General features: G+C 50.3%; 1 protein-coding gene across 4 annotated transcripts in view; it reads left to right on the top strand.

Moving 5' to 3' along the window:
• SEMA4D (semaphorin 4D) overlaps positions 1 to 18011 on the top strand; it is a 99974-nt gene that overhangs the window by 41630 nt on the left and 40333 nt on the right. For all 4 annotated transcript variants that reach the window (XM_080915635.1, XM_080915637.1, XM_080915634.1 and 1 more), the window contains one exon: positions 14575 to 14641. The gene's annotated coding sequence lies outside the window, so the exon portion shown is untranslated. The remainder of the gene's footprint in view (positions 1 to 14574; positions 14642 to 18011) is intronic.

Genomic DNA, 18011 nt, shown 5'->3' on the forward strand with positions numbered 1-18011 from the left:
GCAGCGTCTGAGCCACACACCGATGTAAGATGTATTATGTGGCATGCTTTTCGACTAAACAGGATGAGTTAATGCTTGTGAGTGGCACCGAAATGTGGTGAGTTTGGTGGCCGGCCAGCCAGGTTTCATTTGGCAGCAGCTCCTACAGTAAATCCCTCGCTAGCCTTTTTTTTTTTTTCTCTTAAAGTTTTGTTTTGTTCTAAGGAAGACACACATAACTTTGAAAATAGACACTCACTCTTGCTTTTTTTTTTTTTTAACTGTAGACAAACTGATGCATCATATTGTAGGGTCTGGGTTGGCTGTCGTCCTTTGCTGGTTGCTGAGTTAGCATCTCCGAGACTGAGTTCTGCATATTTGGGGATTTGGGGGATACTTTCAGGTGTTGGGAAACACAGGCCTCTTTGCTAGTGAGGAAATTCCTTCAAGGTTTTTTTTTTTTTTAAATATAATCTCGGAAGAAATCATTTGCTCTGTGGATGAGCTGTTCTCTGAACATTAATTACTACTGAGGTCTGAGGGCCGTGTAAAGAAAACACATCTGTTTTCCTGGAGTGTTTCCTCAACCCCACACTCTAGTGTCGAGGGGTTGGGAAAGCTTTGAGGCTTCGGGTGACTGATAAAACTGTGTCCTCTGGGTCAAGAAGGTGGCCCTTGGCTGTGCCTGGTGGGCAGTGGCCTGCATAGTGTGGGTACTGGGCAGGGTGGTCTCCTTGCCTCAGGTCTAACCCCCAGTCTCTAAGGCAGCCTTTCTCCTTGCTTAGCTTACCCCACGTCCCTGAATTGACCCATACAGGAAAACAATCAGGCCCACATTGTAGAACAGCCCTGCTATTTACAGGGCAGAGAATGGGGATAGGCTTGTCCCACGACCTGCAGAGAAGGCTCACCACAGAGCCTTGTCTTCCTGTTGAAGGGTGCCTTGTTGTAAGAGTGGACCCAGCCCCCTGCAGCATGTCTCCCCTCACCCCATCTCAGACTGTACCCCCAACTCATGACAGAGACCTATGGTTAAGACAGACATCTCAGCCGGGCAGAGGACCAACCAGAACAGTCCTGAGGGCCAAGGTAGGAGCGAGCAGCCAGGAAGGAACAGTGGCCAGAGCAGGGCTGGGAGCCCAGCTGCAGAAAGGTATGCAGGACTGGTAATGGGACCAGGTGTTCTCTCTTGTCTTTGCAAATGGCTCAGGGCTAAGTGGGATGTTCTGAAGGTGCGCCTTTCAGGAGTGCAGATGGCTGGATCCCAGGAATGGAGGAAAAGGCAATTATGTAGAGGGGGGGAAGGTTGGTCTAAGCATGTGGCAGTCCTGTATCTTGAAGGCAGTGGGCATGGCTCAGCAACAGAGCTGGTTGGTCCGTGCTACCTGGCCTGGGGTTAACCCTGGGTCCTTCTCGTAGGTAGCTGGTTAGCATCCACGTGCTGATGCTGGCCTGGGTCTCACTTTTCTTGTTGTTTGAACTCATTTATCTCAGTTTTCTGTCTCCCAGACACTATGTGGAGGGAGTGGTGGCCTAGAGCGTCTGGCTTGCTGCCTGTGGGTGTGGCCCTGGCAGGGACTTGCCTGGTCTCACAGCCTAGGGAAGGAAGGCCTTAGTTTTTGCTTCAGCAGAACCACAGATATGGCTGCCTTGAAGGATAGCACAGCTGGGGTGGCCTCATGTCACTGGGGTCTCTAATCAGATGGCTTTGATGGCTGTGTGTGTGTGTAAGTCAGGGGTCTGGGGAGGATGCTGTCCTAGGATGGGGACAGAGAGGGGCCTTAAAATTACAAGCCAGGGTCAAATTGGGTTCTATCTGCCCTGGAGCTCCCAGAACAGAAATCCTGGAACCAGAGCCCAGAGACTTTCCAAGAATGGAGGTTTCCAGGGGGGGTATTGACACTTTCAAAGTCAGAGACTTTTGGTCCGACTGTGTTTCCTGTGACTTCTCATGTTCTTCTGGGTCTTGTGGCTCTTACTCAGCCCACAGTTGCTCACACTCCTAGACCTGCCCCCTTTCTCTACTTCACTTTAGTGGGGTTCCTGACTACCACAGGCTGTGGCAGGTTTGCTGGGAGGTGTTCTCCAGAGACCCTGTTGAACACAGCCGGCTCAGGCGGCTTACTCAGGACGGTCGAATGGACTTCCCCTTATTAAAATACCAACCCATCGCTGCCCACCAGGAACAGGCTTCACCTGAAACAGCAGCAAACACGTTGTGCCCATCATGGGTATCTTCCTGGAGGCTGGCAGCTACCCTTGAAACAGGACCTCAAGCCTACCTTAACTGCCCCTGCCCTATTCCCCCACACTGGGCCACAGGGAGTCCATGGATGTATGGGTGGACATTGGGAGCCATAATCCATAGCTTCATTAACCTGGATTTCAAAAGAAATCAGAAGATAGGATTGATTTACAGTTTAGCCTAATTGGAGAGAGGAAGAAGCTATGACCAGTTTATAATGTCTAGAAACCAGGAGACAAAACTCAGGAGATCTGCAGACTGAGCCAGGAGAGAGCTTAAGGGGCTTTCTTACAGCAGGGTAAGGGGCAGCATACATGGCTCCGTTCCACCGAGCAAACCACTGCCTCTGTCTCAGCGGGTGGGACTGATCACAAGTTAGGCTGTCAAAAGACACCTTTATTTACTTGTCTTTTTAATGAGCTTATAAAGTAACACATTCCCTTATGGCATTGTATCCTTTTGGTTGATTTCTTGTCATACCTTGTTCCCTCTGCCTCCTCATATACCCTGGCTCCCCAATATTCCCCCTTCTGCTTCCAAATTATGTGTGTTCTGTTCCCCTCCCCTCCCCTCTCTTCTCCCTTGAGCCCCCCCCCCCCCATCTCATGGGTCCTCCTCTTCTTCCTGGCCACTCCACATTCACTCCCACTTAATATATGTATTTAACATTCAGAAGCTAGGCTTCTGAAATAGAGCTTTGTTTTTTTTTTTTTTTGTTGTTTTGTTTTGTTTTTTGTTTTTTGTTTTTTTGTTTTTTTTTTTAAGTTTGGCCCAGGGAATCAGGGTTGGCATTCTGTCTCAATGATTTCCATTTATGAAAGGCTTCAGTCTCTGTCCAAGTTTTATGGATGGCAAGTGGAAAATTCCTACCTGTTCTGTACCCTGCTGAGTTCCTTCCTGGGTTCATCCCTTCAAAGGGTGTTGGACTTAGGTTTTTCAGCTTAAAGCCAGCTCCCGCTGGACTGTCAAACATAACTCATTTTGCCAGCGAAGGAAAGGGTGGGGGGTAAGTGTCTCCTTTGTTACTCTCAGTTTTAGGTTTTAGTCACATGTGCTATTCTGGGGATCTGCAGGGCACTGAATAAATGTCCCTCAAGACATCCACATCAGAGCCTGTGACTGTTAGGCGACATGGTGAGGGGCCTAGCAGAAACTATCATGATCTGGTTGGTGTCCTGCCTCGAGGTGGGGAGACTGTCTGATAATTCAGGTGACCCAAAATGAAATGTAATCATCAGGGGAGGGGGAGGTATGGGAGAGCTCTCCACTTTCCAGGGCCCGTTCCCTGGGGCCTGTGAATAAACTGATGAGAGACCGATGGAGGGGAGTCAAGCTGGCTGACTTTAACAGCTTCAAGTGTATGTGGCACCCGACAGAAGAGAAGTCAGACCCCAAAGAAGCAGACACTGGCTTCAGGGCCCATTTCAGTAAGTGGTGATAAATCACTGAGAAAGATGAGACAAAAGAGGGCGGGGGTGGGGTGGGGTGACTTGTGTAACAGTGACCTAGAAAGGTGGTAGCGGAGGGTTAGTTCTTCCTGGTATGTGATAGACTGTACCCTACAAATGAAAATGGCTGTCAGAGCCTAGGGGCCTGGCAGCCCCAACAAGCCAGACACAACCACCTGTCCTTAGTAAGCCAATTAAAAAGTAAGCAATGGTGAAAAGCAGAAAAGGGAGATGTGTTCAATGTGCTCACCCTGGGAAGAACAACAAAAGAAGGTTCATAGCCCCCCCAACCATACACACTAGGGTCATCTTCAGGACCCTGAGGTTAGCTAAGCAGTCCAGGTCACGTGGTCCCAGCCATTGATGGCCAGTCAATGTTTCAGCTCTAGTCTCTTCAGCAAGTCATGGAACCGTATGAGATCTCTTTCTGGGAGGGAATTCCTCTGGCTTGTCCTTCTCTCAGCCTGAGAGCCCTGAATAGATTTCAGATTCCTGGGGTCCATTGTTTCAATAACCTTGATGGGCAAAGGCAGGGGTGTCTTTACAATGTATCCGTTCACACCAGAATGTGTCTTTACAATGTATCCATTCCCGACAGGACTAGGCAAAGTCCTCACCCGCCTTCCGATCTCAGAGATCCCACTGACAGACCCCTGCTTGACCTGGGACACTGGTATCCCACTTGCTGGCTGTGGCAGTGGAGGAAGCTCCGTGGCGAGGGAAGCCTGCAGAGCTGGGAGAAGCGCAGTGGTGCGTCCAGGAGCCTGGGCAGCCCTAAGCTTTGAGCCAGCCCACTGCCTGCCTGCCCTCTGCAGCTGTTCTGTAATGTAGCCATGTTGTTGGGTCTGTTTCAGTAGAGTAGCAGGGAGACTTCAGTGCTCCCTAAGATGATGCGGTCCTCGGGGGGAGTGCCTTTGAGAAACAAGTGGGGGACTGTGATGGTCCTGCTGAAGTCTCCCCCTGCCATTGTGGTATCCAGAGGGCATGAGCAGCCTCAGCTGCTGCCACTGCCATTGGGCCAGCAGGAGTTTGCAGTAGCACTGTGGACCACCGCTCCTGCGGGACTTAGATGGAGTTGGCACAGAAGGCCTTTGGCAGATGTCAGCCTATTGAGAGTAGGTGAGATTTAAAGAGCAAGAAAGGTGGCTTAGATGTTTTTTCCTCCTTGGTAAGGGGGTATGGTGGGCATTACCAGGCTTTGGTATTCCCTAAGGGAAGTTCCTCTAAGGGGTAGGCACAAACAGATGTGGCCAGGCTGGAAGGTATCAGTGTCAGCTGCTAAAGCAGGAGAGTCATTTGAGGTTGTCTTGGACAACAGAGTAAGACTCCCCTCCCCCAACCTCTTTCCAACCCCATCTCAAACAATTCAAGGTAGTCCATATTGGTCAGCCACAAAATAGGCCTGTCTGTTCAGCCCCATCTCAGCCACAGGGACCTTTCTGGGGTGTGTGCTTTTTGTTTGAGTCTACTATGAGTTCAGAACTAGGCAAGCAGCCACAGGCTCTGGGCCTGCCGAACAGAGAAGTCAGCCCAAACAGAGCTTAAAACTAAACGTTTTCCTGGTGCTTCTGTTGGGCGCGTCCGGGAAGTGGAACCAGCCAGCAAGGGGAGCTTATGTAAAGCTTACTGGTCTGGCTGCCCTTCTGTGTGTTCTCTGGGTGGCATTGGTTTCAGGTACAGGGTACTTAAGGTGCCATGGACATGGGGGACAGGCAGGAAGGTGATGCCTGGGTCCTCTTCTCAGAGTGTAATGGCTGCACACGTTCACATGCTGGTCTGGCAAGCTTGTATCCTCTAGACTGGTCTCAAGGAGCAGAGTGATACTGTTGCTGGCTACTCTTTACCCAAGCCTCTCCCTCTGTGGTCTCCTGGCCTCTCCCGGCCACCTCTGTGTCAGTTCTCTGTCCTGCTAGCTCTGGAAACCTCTCTCTAGTGCTTGAAGAAGGCTTCTCTCTTAGTTACTGTTGTGTTGCTGTGAAGAGAGGGTTAGTGTCCATGTTATGGCCGGAGCATAGCAACTCTAGCTGAAAGCTCACATCTTACCCAAACGTTGGAGTCAGAGAGAGAGAGCAAGACTGAGTGAGATTGTGAAACCTCAAAGCCCACCCCAGCGACACTCCCCAGCCCCCCAACAAGGCCATACTTCATAATTCTTCCCAAAACAGTTTCACCAGCTAGGGGCCAGACAAAGCATTCAAATATCTGCACCTGTGGGAGGCATTCCCATCCAAACCACCACGCCTGGGCTGCCACTCTGGGCTTGGAGCATCATCTCAGCTTAGATGGTTTGCAGGAGTTAGAGCATCATGGCCCATGTGATGTGTTTAGGCTTCAGGTCCACTTGGTTCTGGTGTCCTGGCCAGTGAATCCTTTCCTTTGTCTTAGGTAGTGTGTAATTCCTTCTTTTTCTTCTTGTGAGCAGGGACTCCTTGTAGCCTAGGCTGCCCCTAACTCTTGCTCCTTCTTTCTCCGTGTCAAGTACTAAGATTACAGGTGAACAGCACCATATCTGTTTTATATAGTGCTGGCTGGGGTTGAACTCAGGACTTCATGCACACTAAGTAAGTTCCTGGCCAACAGAGCTACCTCTTTAAGACCCCCTTTCCCCCACTTTTGAGTTGAGATAGGGTCTTGTTGTGTTGCCTAGACTGGCCCTAGAACTCACGGGCTCAAGTAGTCCTTTCGCCTCGGCCCTGAACAGCCAGGACTGAAGGTCCATGCTAAGTGGAGATCCATTGACTTGATCATCTCTATACTGGCTGGTTTTGTTCGTCAACTTGACACAGGCTGGAGTTATTACAGAGAAAGGAGCCTCCCTTGAGGAAATGCCTCCCTGAGATCCAGCTGTAAGGCATTTTCTCAACTAGTGATCAAGGATGGAATGGCCCAGCCCATTGTGGGTGGTGCCATCCCTGGACTGGTTCTATAAGAAAGCAGGCTGAGCAAGCCAGGGGAAGCAATTCAGTAAGCAGCCATCCCTCCATGGCTTCTGCATCCACTCCTGCCTCCAAGTTCCTGTCCTGTGTGAGTTCCTGTCCTATGTGAGTTCCTGTCCTGACTTCCTTTGGTTATGAACAGCAATGTGGAAGTGTAAGCTGAATAAACCCTTTCCTCCCCAACTTCCTCCTTGGTCATGATGTTCTGTGCAGGAATAGAAACCCTGACTAAGACAGAGACTGACCTAAGAGCAGAGGTCACAGGTGACTGTCAGTGCTGGAGAGATACTCATGGCTTCAGCCTTTGCCACCTCGAGAGGCCACTCCCTGGGCTTGGGGTGCAGATCTCCTGGGCCGCTGTGTCAGTACAAGAGGGCAACTCTGTTCCCCAGGTGCACATGGGTCGGACTGAGCCACTCTGCCTGGCTCCAGCTGCCATAGGCTGGCTGTGTAGCACTCTGACCTCTTCTCTGTATCTCCCACTTTTCCTTCTAGAGATAGATTTCTGGGTGAGCAGATGCTGCTGGGAGATGTAATACCCTTGAGTCTGGATTCCCTGGAGCCCCAAAGGCAACCTCTTCTCATCTTAAATTAGTTCAGGGTGGGAGTGAGTGTTCCTTAGTCATAGTAGACAAACAAAACAAAGTGTCTTCCTAAGGAGAGTTGACCTTTTTTTTTTTTTTTTTTTAAAAAAAGACTTATTTTTCTGTGCGTGCGTCCGTCCGTGCGTCCGTGCATGTGTGAATGCCTGTGTTTGTTGGAACTGAGTCCCCTGCAAATTCCCGGGCGCTTTTAGCCACTGAGCAATCTTTTCCAGTTGAAGAGTTCTTTTTTAAATTGCATCCCCTTGGAGCTGGAGAGATGGCTCAGTAGTTAAGAGCACTGACTGCTCTTCTAGAGGTCCTGAGTTCAGTTCCCAGCAACCACATGGTGGCTCACAACCAGTTGTAATTGGGTCCAATGCCGCCTTCTGGTGTGTCTGAAGACAGTTACAGTGTACTCATATAAATAAAATAAAAATCTTAAAAACAAACAAACAACCCACCTTCCAGAACTGAACACAGGTCCTTCCACTCACTCATGTGCAAGTAACCACACCCAGATCAGCCTGGGGGCTACCTGTGTGAGACCTACGTGCACCTCGAAAGCAGGAGCTGCTGCCTACCTCCCCAAGTGTGGGTCCGGGTGGAGCTGCCTGGTCCAGCCTCCAGGCTTCACCCTTGGGACTGTGATTACAGTGAGTAGCCCTGCATTTAAGCTATTGTTTTGTGTTTACTATGGTATTGTGTTTGTCTGTACTTGCTGAGAGCTGCCATGCCTGGCTTAGTGCCACTTGTGTTGCACACCCTGCTGCTGTTATCTGTTTCACCCTCCCTGATGGGTGAGCGTCTGCTAGGAGATCATTTTTGCTTTGAAGCCACCTTAGAGATAAATATCTCCAAGCTGGCATCTCCTTGAACTTGAAGGACTGCAAGGCATAACTGTCAGGCCCCAGCTCCCTGCTCTCCTCTGGAGTCTTCTGCACAGGGGACTGTGTACAACTGGGTCCAGAGGGTGCACAGGCTCTTTGCATGTTGGTGGAGGTAAGATGAGGCTGGGTACAGCTAATGGATGGGCTGGGCAGGGCTGCGCAGGGCTTGCTGGCTGGGGCAGTGTTGCTACAAAACTTCCTCTCCTTGTGAAATTTTGTGATGCATTCACTCCCTGTGCTGAAATCCCCTTCCCATGACTGAACTGTTCCCCCGAACCTGTGTCTTGTCACTTCCTCGTCCCTCCCCAAAGGCTGTCGAACTCACAGCTTGTGTGGCCCTCCCATCTTTTATGTGTGGAGACCAGTTCTAGTTGGCCTTAAGGCAGGGAAGCTCACCACGATCAAGCATCTGTGTGGAACCCGTGCACTCCCACCCGGGCTTCATCTTCTTGGGTCACTGGCGTGAATGCAACATACACATGCTGAGCCAGTAGTGGAAGGCGTAAGGACAAGTGTGTGTATGTTCAGCCCAGACCTAGCGGCTTCTTCCTGTGCCTTTGTGTGAGTCCGTGTTCCCATGTGTGTGGGCACACTTAAGTGTGTGCAGGTATGGTGTGCAAGTGTGGAAGCCCGAGAGGCCCGTGCGAGGGGTTATGGTTGAGCCACCACATGTAGGCTTTCGAATGGGCTCTGTGGATTGAACATAAGTCAAGCACTTAACCCGTTGAGCTACCTCCCCAAACCCTGACTTTCTGTGCCTTTTAACACATGGATGCCTAACAGTCCTGACACCTGGGAGCCCTTGTGGTTCCAAGAATGGGAGTCTCTTCCTCGTGCACAGCTGCCCCTGGTCTGCATCATTTGGGGCCTTATGTCTGCTCCTCACACTCCTCTGCCTGTGGATATGGGGAAAAGATGTTATGGGCGTGGCAGATGCATGTGAGGTGTCTTCTTTCACTAGGGTACCTCATCATTGGCGTGGAAGGACCTGGAGTGTCCCAGACCTCTGGAGTGGCCACTGAGCTCACTTGAGGACAAATCATTGTCTTGGGGCAGGGATGAGGCTACAGGACCACCTGTTCATTTGTATTTGCAGCCTAGATGATCTTGGTGAAAGAATGTTCTAAAATCTTGGCTCTTCTGGGTGATGCGGATTCCTGGGAGTTCTAAGGTTTGATACTCCAGGCTCGGCATGAGGGGGTTCTGAATGTCCACCCAGCATTCTTTCCCTGTACTTAGGGATGAGTCCATCTCCTTCCTTTGGCCCCAAGAGATGCAGCAGTGAGCTATATTCCCTCTGCAGGTGCATTACTGTCTGGTGACAGTGACTCGCCAGCTCTCCCATGTTTCCTGTGACTGACCCACCATGCTTCACAATCTGAGTCATCCAGGAATTGACAGGAGACCTCTCAGTCATTCTAGCGTGCCTGGCTGCTAGTGGGACAATCCTGTTGTAAGGCTTGTCTGGCTCAACAGGCACTGAGGACCAGGGTTTTTAAGTCAACCCAGAGCTGTAGTTCCTGGTGTCCTATCCATGGAGATCTAGACTGCCAGGAGCATACTGGCCCTTGTTAGTAAGTAACAGTTGCTCCAGTTGCTCCTTCCCTCCTTGGGGTGTGCAGAACAGTTCCTGATTTCTGGGACTCCCTTGGTCTAATGATAGTGAGTCCTCCCTGGCTTCATTTCCTACTGGAAGATCCATTCTTGGGTCCTGCCCGCTGCCTCAGGGACACAGTGAATGCAGTTCTGATGGGTCATTTGAGGGCCACTCCAGGTCACGGACTCATTCGCAGTTGTCCCTGGATGCTTGTGTCATGCTAGAGCAGTGATTCTCAACCTGTGGGTCTTGACCCCTTGGGGGGGGGTCAGATAGACTGTATCTCAGATAGTTATAGTTACAAAGTAGCAATGAAAAAATGTGTGGTCAGGGGTCACTACAACATGAAGAACTGTATAAAGGGTCACAGCATTAGGAAGGTTGAGAACCACAGCCTAGAAGAGGAAGTCAAGAAGAAAAGGCCCCTGGGAGTCACTTGAGAGACTGGATAAAGTGAGTTTGGAGATAATTTATGGGTTACAGCAGACCAGCCTCTAGAGTGTTCTGGGGGCTGGAGAGATCAGTGGTTAAGGGCACTTACTGCTCTTCCAGAGGTCCCGAGTTCAATTCCCAGCAACCACATGATGGCTCACAACCATCTGTAATGGGATCTGATGCCCTATTCTGGTGTGTCTGAAGACAGCAGCAGTGTACTTACAAATAGAGTGTTCTGTGTGTGTGTGTACTACTATGCACATGCACTACTATGCACGTGCACGTGCAAGCCTATGTGTCATAACAAGTGTGCCAGAGGACTGGACAACGGGCACCCATATTTGTTGAGTCATCTCGATAGCCTGTTACATCTTGTCTGAGGGCTATTTTGGTATCTGGAGACTAGATGTTCATGGAGATTCTAGCTGTAAACAAACAAACAAATGTGTCAGCAGTTTCGTCATAACTCTTGGGGCAAAGGAAACCCCATTGCTCTCATAGCGTCTGCCTCTTTCTCTCACAGGCACGTGTGAGGTAGCCAGTTCGTCTCATGGTTCAACCCTTTGTGTTCAGCCCGCCCAGCTACAGTGACTACGGGCTAAGTGTCAATTAAAAACATTGGCAACTTTGGTTCCACTGTGGTTAAGCAGAGACACTGAGCTGGGCATTGGTGGAACAGGCCTATAATCTCAGCACTCAGGAGGCAGAGGCAGGTGGATCTCAGGAGTTCAAGGCCAGCCTGGTCTACAGAGTGAGTTCTAGGCCAGCTAGGTCACCACAGAGAAACCCTGTCTTCAAAACAAAACAACAGCAACAACAAAAACAAATTAAAAACAAAAGAAGCAGAGAGAATGCTTTATCCTGAGGTTGAGGCAGGGGATGGCTTATGTTTAGGAGTTAGAGGCCAGGCCTGGTGACACAGTAAAACCTAGCTTCAAAACAAAACCAAAAACAGTTAACAGAACTTGCTGAGGAGTGGAGGTTTCTGGAGGAAGGCAGAGATCTGTTAATAGTCAGAGTGACCCACACAGTGTGACAGTTGGCAGTTAGACTGGAAACCCTAATGAGGCAAACTAGGGGAGCTGGGACTTGCTGGGCCGTATAGAAAGCAGGCAGTCCCTCCCATGGGTGTACCACATCCTTTGAAAGGAGTGAGGAGATAACCTCCCACCGACCCGGGCCCTGTCTGGTGAATCTTGATTATGACCCTTGTTGAGCTGGCCTGGCCTTGTAATTAATTTTCCTGTGTGTTGCTGAGGAATTGCTAGAGATGAAAGGAATCTGCTGGGGTAGCATTTTGTGGTCTGGGGACTTAGGAAACAAATCCTAGATGGCCACGGCCCTGCCCTCTCTGACTGTGGGTGTTCATCCGTCACCTATGCATGAACGGGGCTTGAGCTCAGCAGGACAGAAGACCCTGCCCCACAGGTAGAGCTGCTTCCTTGCTCTCCTGTGAAGGCTGGGCTTCTGCTGTTCCACCATTCCATGACTTACTGTGCTCTGCCCAGCCCATGCTTGCTTCTGAGCGTGATAGATGTTCTGGAGTTTAATATGTGCCTTCCAGGCCTAGGGTCATTGCAGAATTTAGTAGTTCAAAATCCTTGTTTGCATCTAGTGAAGAGCCGCTGAGCCAGGGTCTCAGGTAGCCTAGGCTGGCCTTGAATTTGCTGTGTAGCTGAGGATAACCTTGCACTCTCTGCCCTGCTTGCTTTAGCCTTCACAGCTGGGATTCTGAGCATGCAGCCACCACCAAAACAGTGCAGATGTCTAGACTTCACACATGCTACTCAGCCATTCCGGCCCCTGAGCTGCCCACAGCCTGAGCCCCAACCAGACAGTTCAAATGGCTCCAGGCTATAAAGCAAGTGCAGCTCTACTTGGCTCTTTTTGTGCACGGCTGAGCCATCTCAGGGAGGCCTTTGGGACAGGCTGCATTTTACCAGTAGCAGGATTGCCACCCAGTTAAAACTCACCAGTGAGTTCATTGGGTGCAATGTTCAGGATTAAGCTCTCCACACAGATCAGCCTCAGAATCTTAAGCCTCGAGGTGAGGCGGTGATGTTTCTCAGCTTCCGTTTTCTGAAGAGAGGTCCAGCAACTTTCTTAAGACCACCCAGCTTGTGGGCGCCAGACTTGGAGCTGGTAGGTTTTGACCATAGGGCCCTTTGATCCAGTTACTGCTGGGAATGTGCCCTCCCTTGCTCCACCCCTCACCCCACCCCCTGAACTGCTGTCCTAGAGGTGAGAGGAAGGGAGGCTTCTGAAAATGGAAAGTTTGCTCTCTTCTTGTGAGTGTCTTCCTTCCTTCTGCAAGCCACAGCAGGTGCTTTGTTCAGGAGGAGGCCAAGGTGCCATCCTAAACCCACACAGGGGGATTCCATGGGTAGAGTGACTGGGGTGAGAGGCTAATTATAACGTGTGTGGTTTTGTGTTGAGGAAGCAGAAGAAAACGGTCTGAGTGAGTGGTGAGGACAAACTGAAGACTCAGGGTCTGGGTGGCCGCTGTAGCCAGAAGCGGGTTGTGACTTGAATTTGGAGCTGACTGGGGTGGGGGGTGGGGGTCAGCGACTAGACAGGGACACTGGAGCCGCAGTGGGTAGGAAGTGGGTACAGACAGGGAGTCCAAGTGTCAGAGCCAGTTGGTATCACAGGGACACAGAAACCCAGACCACACTGTTGGCTCTGGCTGTTTCTTCATTCACGAAGTGACAGGCATGTAGAATGCCTCCCCAAAGGGAGTCTATTTCCTAATTCTAGCTAGGCCTTCACAATGCTATCCAAACCTTTCCCCCACTGTGTTAGTTCTTTCCTTTATCCCCCTAAACTGTTTTCCATACTAAGCCCAGGAGAGATCTTTTAAGTGAGTCACCTTGTATCATTTGCAGACTCCCATTGGAGATGGCTTGTGATTCAGCATGCTAGGGGAGGCGTGGGGCTGGGCTCAGTCTGGCCTGCTTGTCTCTAACATTCAGCCTCCTGTTGGCCACAGCAAAGGTTGTCCTGCCCCTGGTGGCATGGGGTCACTGGGCCAGGGAGTCTGTTTTGGAGGTTTCTCTTTAGCTTTAAAACCACCGTGAGAGATAAGAGAGGGGCTGAGGTATAGCTCAGAGGTGGACTGCTGACCTACTGTGAGCCAGCCTCTGCATCCTGTCTCTGAATTATCTAAAACCAACCAAGACACACGGGCTGAGCCGTTAATTCTTGTGAATATGTTGTCTGTGGGGTTTCCTTGGGAGGACGAAAGGGACACAGATCTGAAATCTTGCTGCCCACCTCAGTGATCTGAATTGGATCCCAGGGTCCCACATGGGAGGAGAGAACCAACTCCTACAAGTTATCCTTGGACTTGCACACGTGCTATGGTGCGAATGTGCTCACACATATACATACACGAAAAATAAAGTTTTATTTAAGTTTTTAAAAATCTGAAAAAATAAAAATAAAAAAGAGTAACAGGGCTAGGTTATACTTGGTTTTGGGGCTGGCTCTTGTGTAGTCCAGGCTGGCCTCGAATTCACTCTGCAGCCACAGATGATCCTGCATTTCTGACGGAGTGCTGGGGTTTACAGGCTCATACCTCCGTGCCCAGTTTATTCCGGGCTGGGGATAGATCCCAGGGCCTTTCGCATGCCAGGCAAGCTTTCTAACTGAGCCTGGTGATAGTTTTTTAATGCACGGACTCTGCTCTCTGTGATGGGGCAGTATGCACAGACATGCCTTGTGTTACTCAAAAGTGGCCGTGGTGGCTGAGTATCATGACACATACCTGAAATCTCAACACCGGGGAGGCAGAGGCAGGAGGATATTGAATTTGAAGCTAGTATGGGCTACATAGCAACAGACTGACCAAAATGGTTTGTTCAGTTTAGTTTAGTTGTAGTTATTATTTAACAGAATCTGGCTTGTCTCTTTATCTGCCCCAGCGGTGTCACTCCACGAATGTGAATTGGAGTTCTGCCTGTATTTATGTCTGTGTGAGGTTGTCAGATCACCTAGAACTTGAGCTATAGATGGTTGTGAGCCACCATCTGAGTGCTGGGAATTGAACTCTGGGCCTCTGGAAGAATTAGCCAGTGCTCTAAACCTCTCTGAGGCACCTCTCCAGCCTGATTTGGTTTTTTTTTTTTTGTTTGTTTGTTTTTTGTTTTTTTTGTTTTTGGTTTTGGTTTTGTTTTGTTTTCTTTAAGGAGAAGGAAAAAGGAAAGAGAAGTGGTTGGTTGTGGTGTCTGTGTGGAGCGAGCACCAGCTGACCCAGACCTTGGTTCCCCTTTGCTGGCTCCCCAGAACCTCACTTCCTTTGCAGTGTACAAGCCCCAGAGGAACTGGTTAGAAAGGTCATCTGCCTGGGGCTTTTAAGTGTAAGAAGGTGGAAAGAATTTGTATTTAGTGTCTGTTTGAAAGTCAAGCTTCCTGTAAGAGCGAAGGACCCACGGGGTTGACTCTTGGTCTCTTGTTACTTTCAGAGATGTCTTCCTGAAGCTTCCATTCTAGAGGTGCCAGGAACAACTCCAGAGACTCACGGCTTAACAGGTAAGCCATTCTCTGTATGATTTGTTGTATCCAGGTTGGCAAGCGATAGCTTCTAGAAGCCTCCATTGGATCTGGAATGTCAGGTATCTTGTTCCTCTGGGTTCATTGGAGGCTCAGGGCAGCATCTGGCTTTGATGCTAGACAGTGAGGTTCCTGGATGGCCTTCTCTTCCCTGTCTCCATGCTCCCCTCCAACTCCCATCCCTCCTTAGTGATGGCTGCTAATGGTATGATGGTCTCCCCCACCCCCCATGTGTGCTTGCTCTAATCTTTGTCCCTGTGTGTGTGTGCGTGTGTTTATGTGTGTGTGTGTCCCTGTGTGTTCATGGCTCTACACCTGTGTGATGAGTTTGACTATGTGTCTTTGTCTCCTGCATGACCGTGCTTGACCGTGCTTGACTGTGTGTTTGTGATTGCATGCCCTGTGCCACTTGTGTCTCTCTGTTTATATCTCTGTATGGTGACCAGCACTTCCTCTCACAAACTTGGTGTGGGCCATAGCAGCCATAATGTACCTTCCTGCCATGAGGCATGGCACTTGAGAGATGGCTCTCAATCCAGGATTTGTAATGCATTCTAATTGGACAAAGCTAAGAGAAATAACCAGAGCAGTGTATAAAACCCATCTTCCCTCATCCTCCTCTTCCTGGATGTCTGGGTGTGAAGTAGTCCAAGTTGCGGCTCGGCTTCCTCTCACAGAGACAAGGAGGCTGGCAAGGCTGTGGTAAGGAGGGAGGCCCTACTGGGAGTGTGTGAGCTTGTTTTACACATTCAGTTTTCATGGATATCTGGGTGCAGTTTGGGCAGGGGCCTTTTATGTGTGAGTCGGGGCACGTGCATGCCATGGCTTACCTGTGGAGAGCAGAGGATAACTTTTAGAGTTGTTTCTTTCCACTATGGGCACCAGAGATTGTGCCCCAAGTCCTTAGGCTTGCATGGCAGAGTGGCTGAGTCACCTCAGTGGCCCGAGGCCAAGACTTCATTATTCCTAAGGAAGTCTGCAGTTGGTGCTGGGGTTCTGAGCGTCAGCTTGTTTCTCTTTCTCTCTCTTTTTTTCTTCTTCCTCTTTGACCATCTGTCTTTGGATTTTGTTCGTCTATCAGAGGTTTCTCCAGTTCCTTAGGTTTGAGGAATTTGAAAGTACAGGTGGTATCATGCATCCAGAGCCACATTAAATAGTCAGAGCCCTGTCCACCTGAATACCAGCCCCTGGGACAGTCTCTGTCTCTGTGTAGATCAGCACTCGCTTTCCCACAGTGTGGGCCGTATCTTCCTCTGCTCTACACCATCCTTCGAGTGGAGAGATGTAACAAGCATGAGACAGCCCAGGCACACCCACCGTGGTCACTGACTGTAGTGTATAGGTGTACCCGGCCGGCTCCTGACAGGGAATTGGTGGCAAACACTGTGGGGAACTTGTTCTTAGGGCTGTGGCTCAAAGCCGCCAGGGAGCATCTCCTTGGCTTGGTTTCTGTTGTCCCTCCCAAAATCCTTTGTCCTCCAGTAGCACCAGCACTGACTGAGGCGACTGGGGGATACTGTATGGGGTTTGATTTTACATTTCTTTAGAGGAGCCATTTTTGGGCCTAAGAACTGTTTTATAATAAAGGAACATTAAGAATGCAAATGAGATGCTACAATGACATCTGTAGTGGAAATTTCCTTACTTTCCTTGCACTAAAGCACATTACCACTGTCCACCACCTCTTGGGTAAGTACGGTCTCCTAGTGCATCTGGTACTGGCTTCCTGGACTGGATTTCGGTATCAATTGGCTCTCTGATTTATAAACAGTATGCCTGTCTTGATTCTGCAGGTCACAGCTTAGGACTGAGCTGTGGCAAATTCAGTGTCTAGGAAAGGCTCACTCCTGGCTGTCCTTGGTTGCTTTTGTTATGTCCTGTCTGGTGGGAAGGGAAAGGGAGACAGTTCTGTGGAACATCTTTAGGAGAGCTGCCCTCATGGCCTTATAACCTCAAAAAGGCCCCACCTACCTCCCATCACCATTACTCTGGGGTCAGGACTCCACACAGTAATCTAGAGTGTCCTACATATTCTCGCGGGAGCAGCTGAAGGTTACCCAGGGCCAGAGGGCTAACATCTTACCCCTGACCAGCCACTCTCAGTACAGGTCTACATGGTCCTTGGGATCCAGGACCAAGAGTCCCTGAAGATAGTGAGAACTATTTGGGGGCCAGAGTTGGTATACTTCTTTAAATGGGAGCCTGTGGGGCCAGAGGAGGAGAAGAGAATGTGATACCCTCATAACGAAAACCCATAGAAAGAGGTGGTGTGTCGGGATTAAAGCTACATCATTACCAGTGACACGCCTTTGCCCAGGTCTCTGCAGGTGGCTGGCTACTGGTTCTCCGTGGAACACCGCTTCACACCCTGCTCTCCCTGCCTCCTTAGGCAGTCCTGTTTCTGTGGCTGTCACCTCCCCTGTGCCTTGCCTCACAGGCTGGCTTCCCACCAAGCATGGCACCCACCCAGTAAGAGACCATCCAAGTCACACCTGCCCCATGAGGTGGCTTGAGATTGAATGTTAACCCAGCTGCTGATGCCCAGATGCTTCCACTAGCTTTGTGACGACAACATGTCCCTGCAACTGGAAACCTTGGCTCTAGGGACATGCTCTGAGACCCGGAAACACCAAAGCTGGGACAACAGTTCTGTGTCAGGCAGACGCTCGGGAGCTCCTAGACCTCTCCTGGAACTCTCAGGGGACTGGTCCTCTGTAATTCAGTGGTCAGGCTGATGACTGCATGACCTGGGCCAGCATTGTAGGTGTGAAATACCTGGCTAGTGGCTGGCAGGGAGTGGGGGAAAGGCTACACCCAGTGGGAGGGAAGGTGTGGCTGGACCATTTTCCATCCTGTAGCAGCCAGTTTCACTTCCTGTCTGAGCAAAGGAGCAGCTAGGAAGTAGACGGAGCGGGCTCCTGTGACACCGAGGCACACAGATTCATGTGCACAATGACTGTGTAATTTTAAGACCCCTCTCTGTCCCCATCCTAGGACAGCATCCTCCCCAGACTTACATACACACACACACACACACACACACACACACACACACACACACACACACACACACACACGGCCCTCAAGGCCATTAGCATTCTCAGGCCTGAACTGTGTGTTCACAGCTCTGTGATCAAGCCCTGGCTGGGGTGGTTCCTGTTTTCAATTGTAGCCCCTGCTGAGATTTCCAAGGTTTGCTGGGGGTAGGGAGCTACCCTCTGACAGCCTAGGCAGGCTGCAGGGAGGGGCTGTAGCTCTTTCTCCTGGGTTTTTCTTCGATCTTAGTGTAGTAATGGGGTCTTCATGACCCTGTCTCTAATGGGATGTCAGGCCCTCTTCTGGAGGGCCT

This window comes from Micromys minutus, assembly GCF_963924665.1.
Source record: "Micromys minutus genome assembly, chromosome: 1".
Classification (NCBI taxonomy): Eukaryota; Metazoa; Chordata; class Mammalia; order Rodentia; family Muridae; genus Micromys; species Micromys minutus.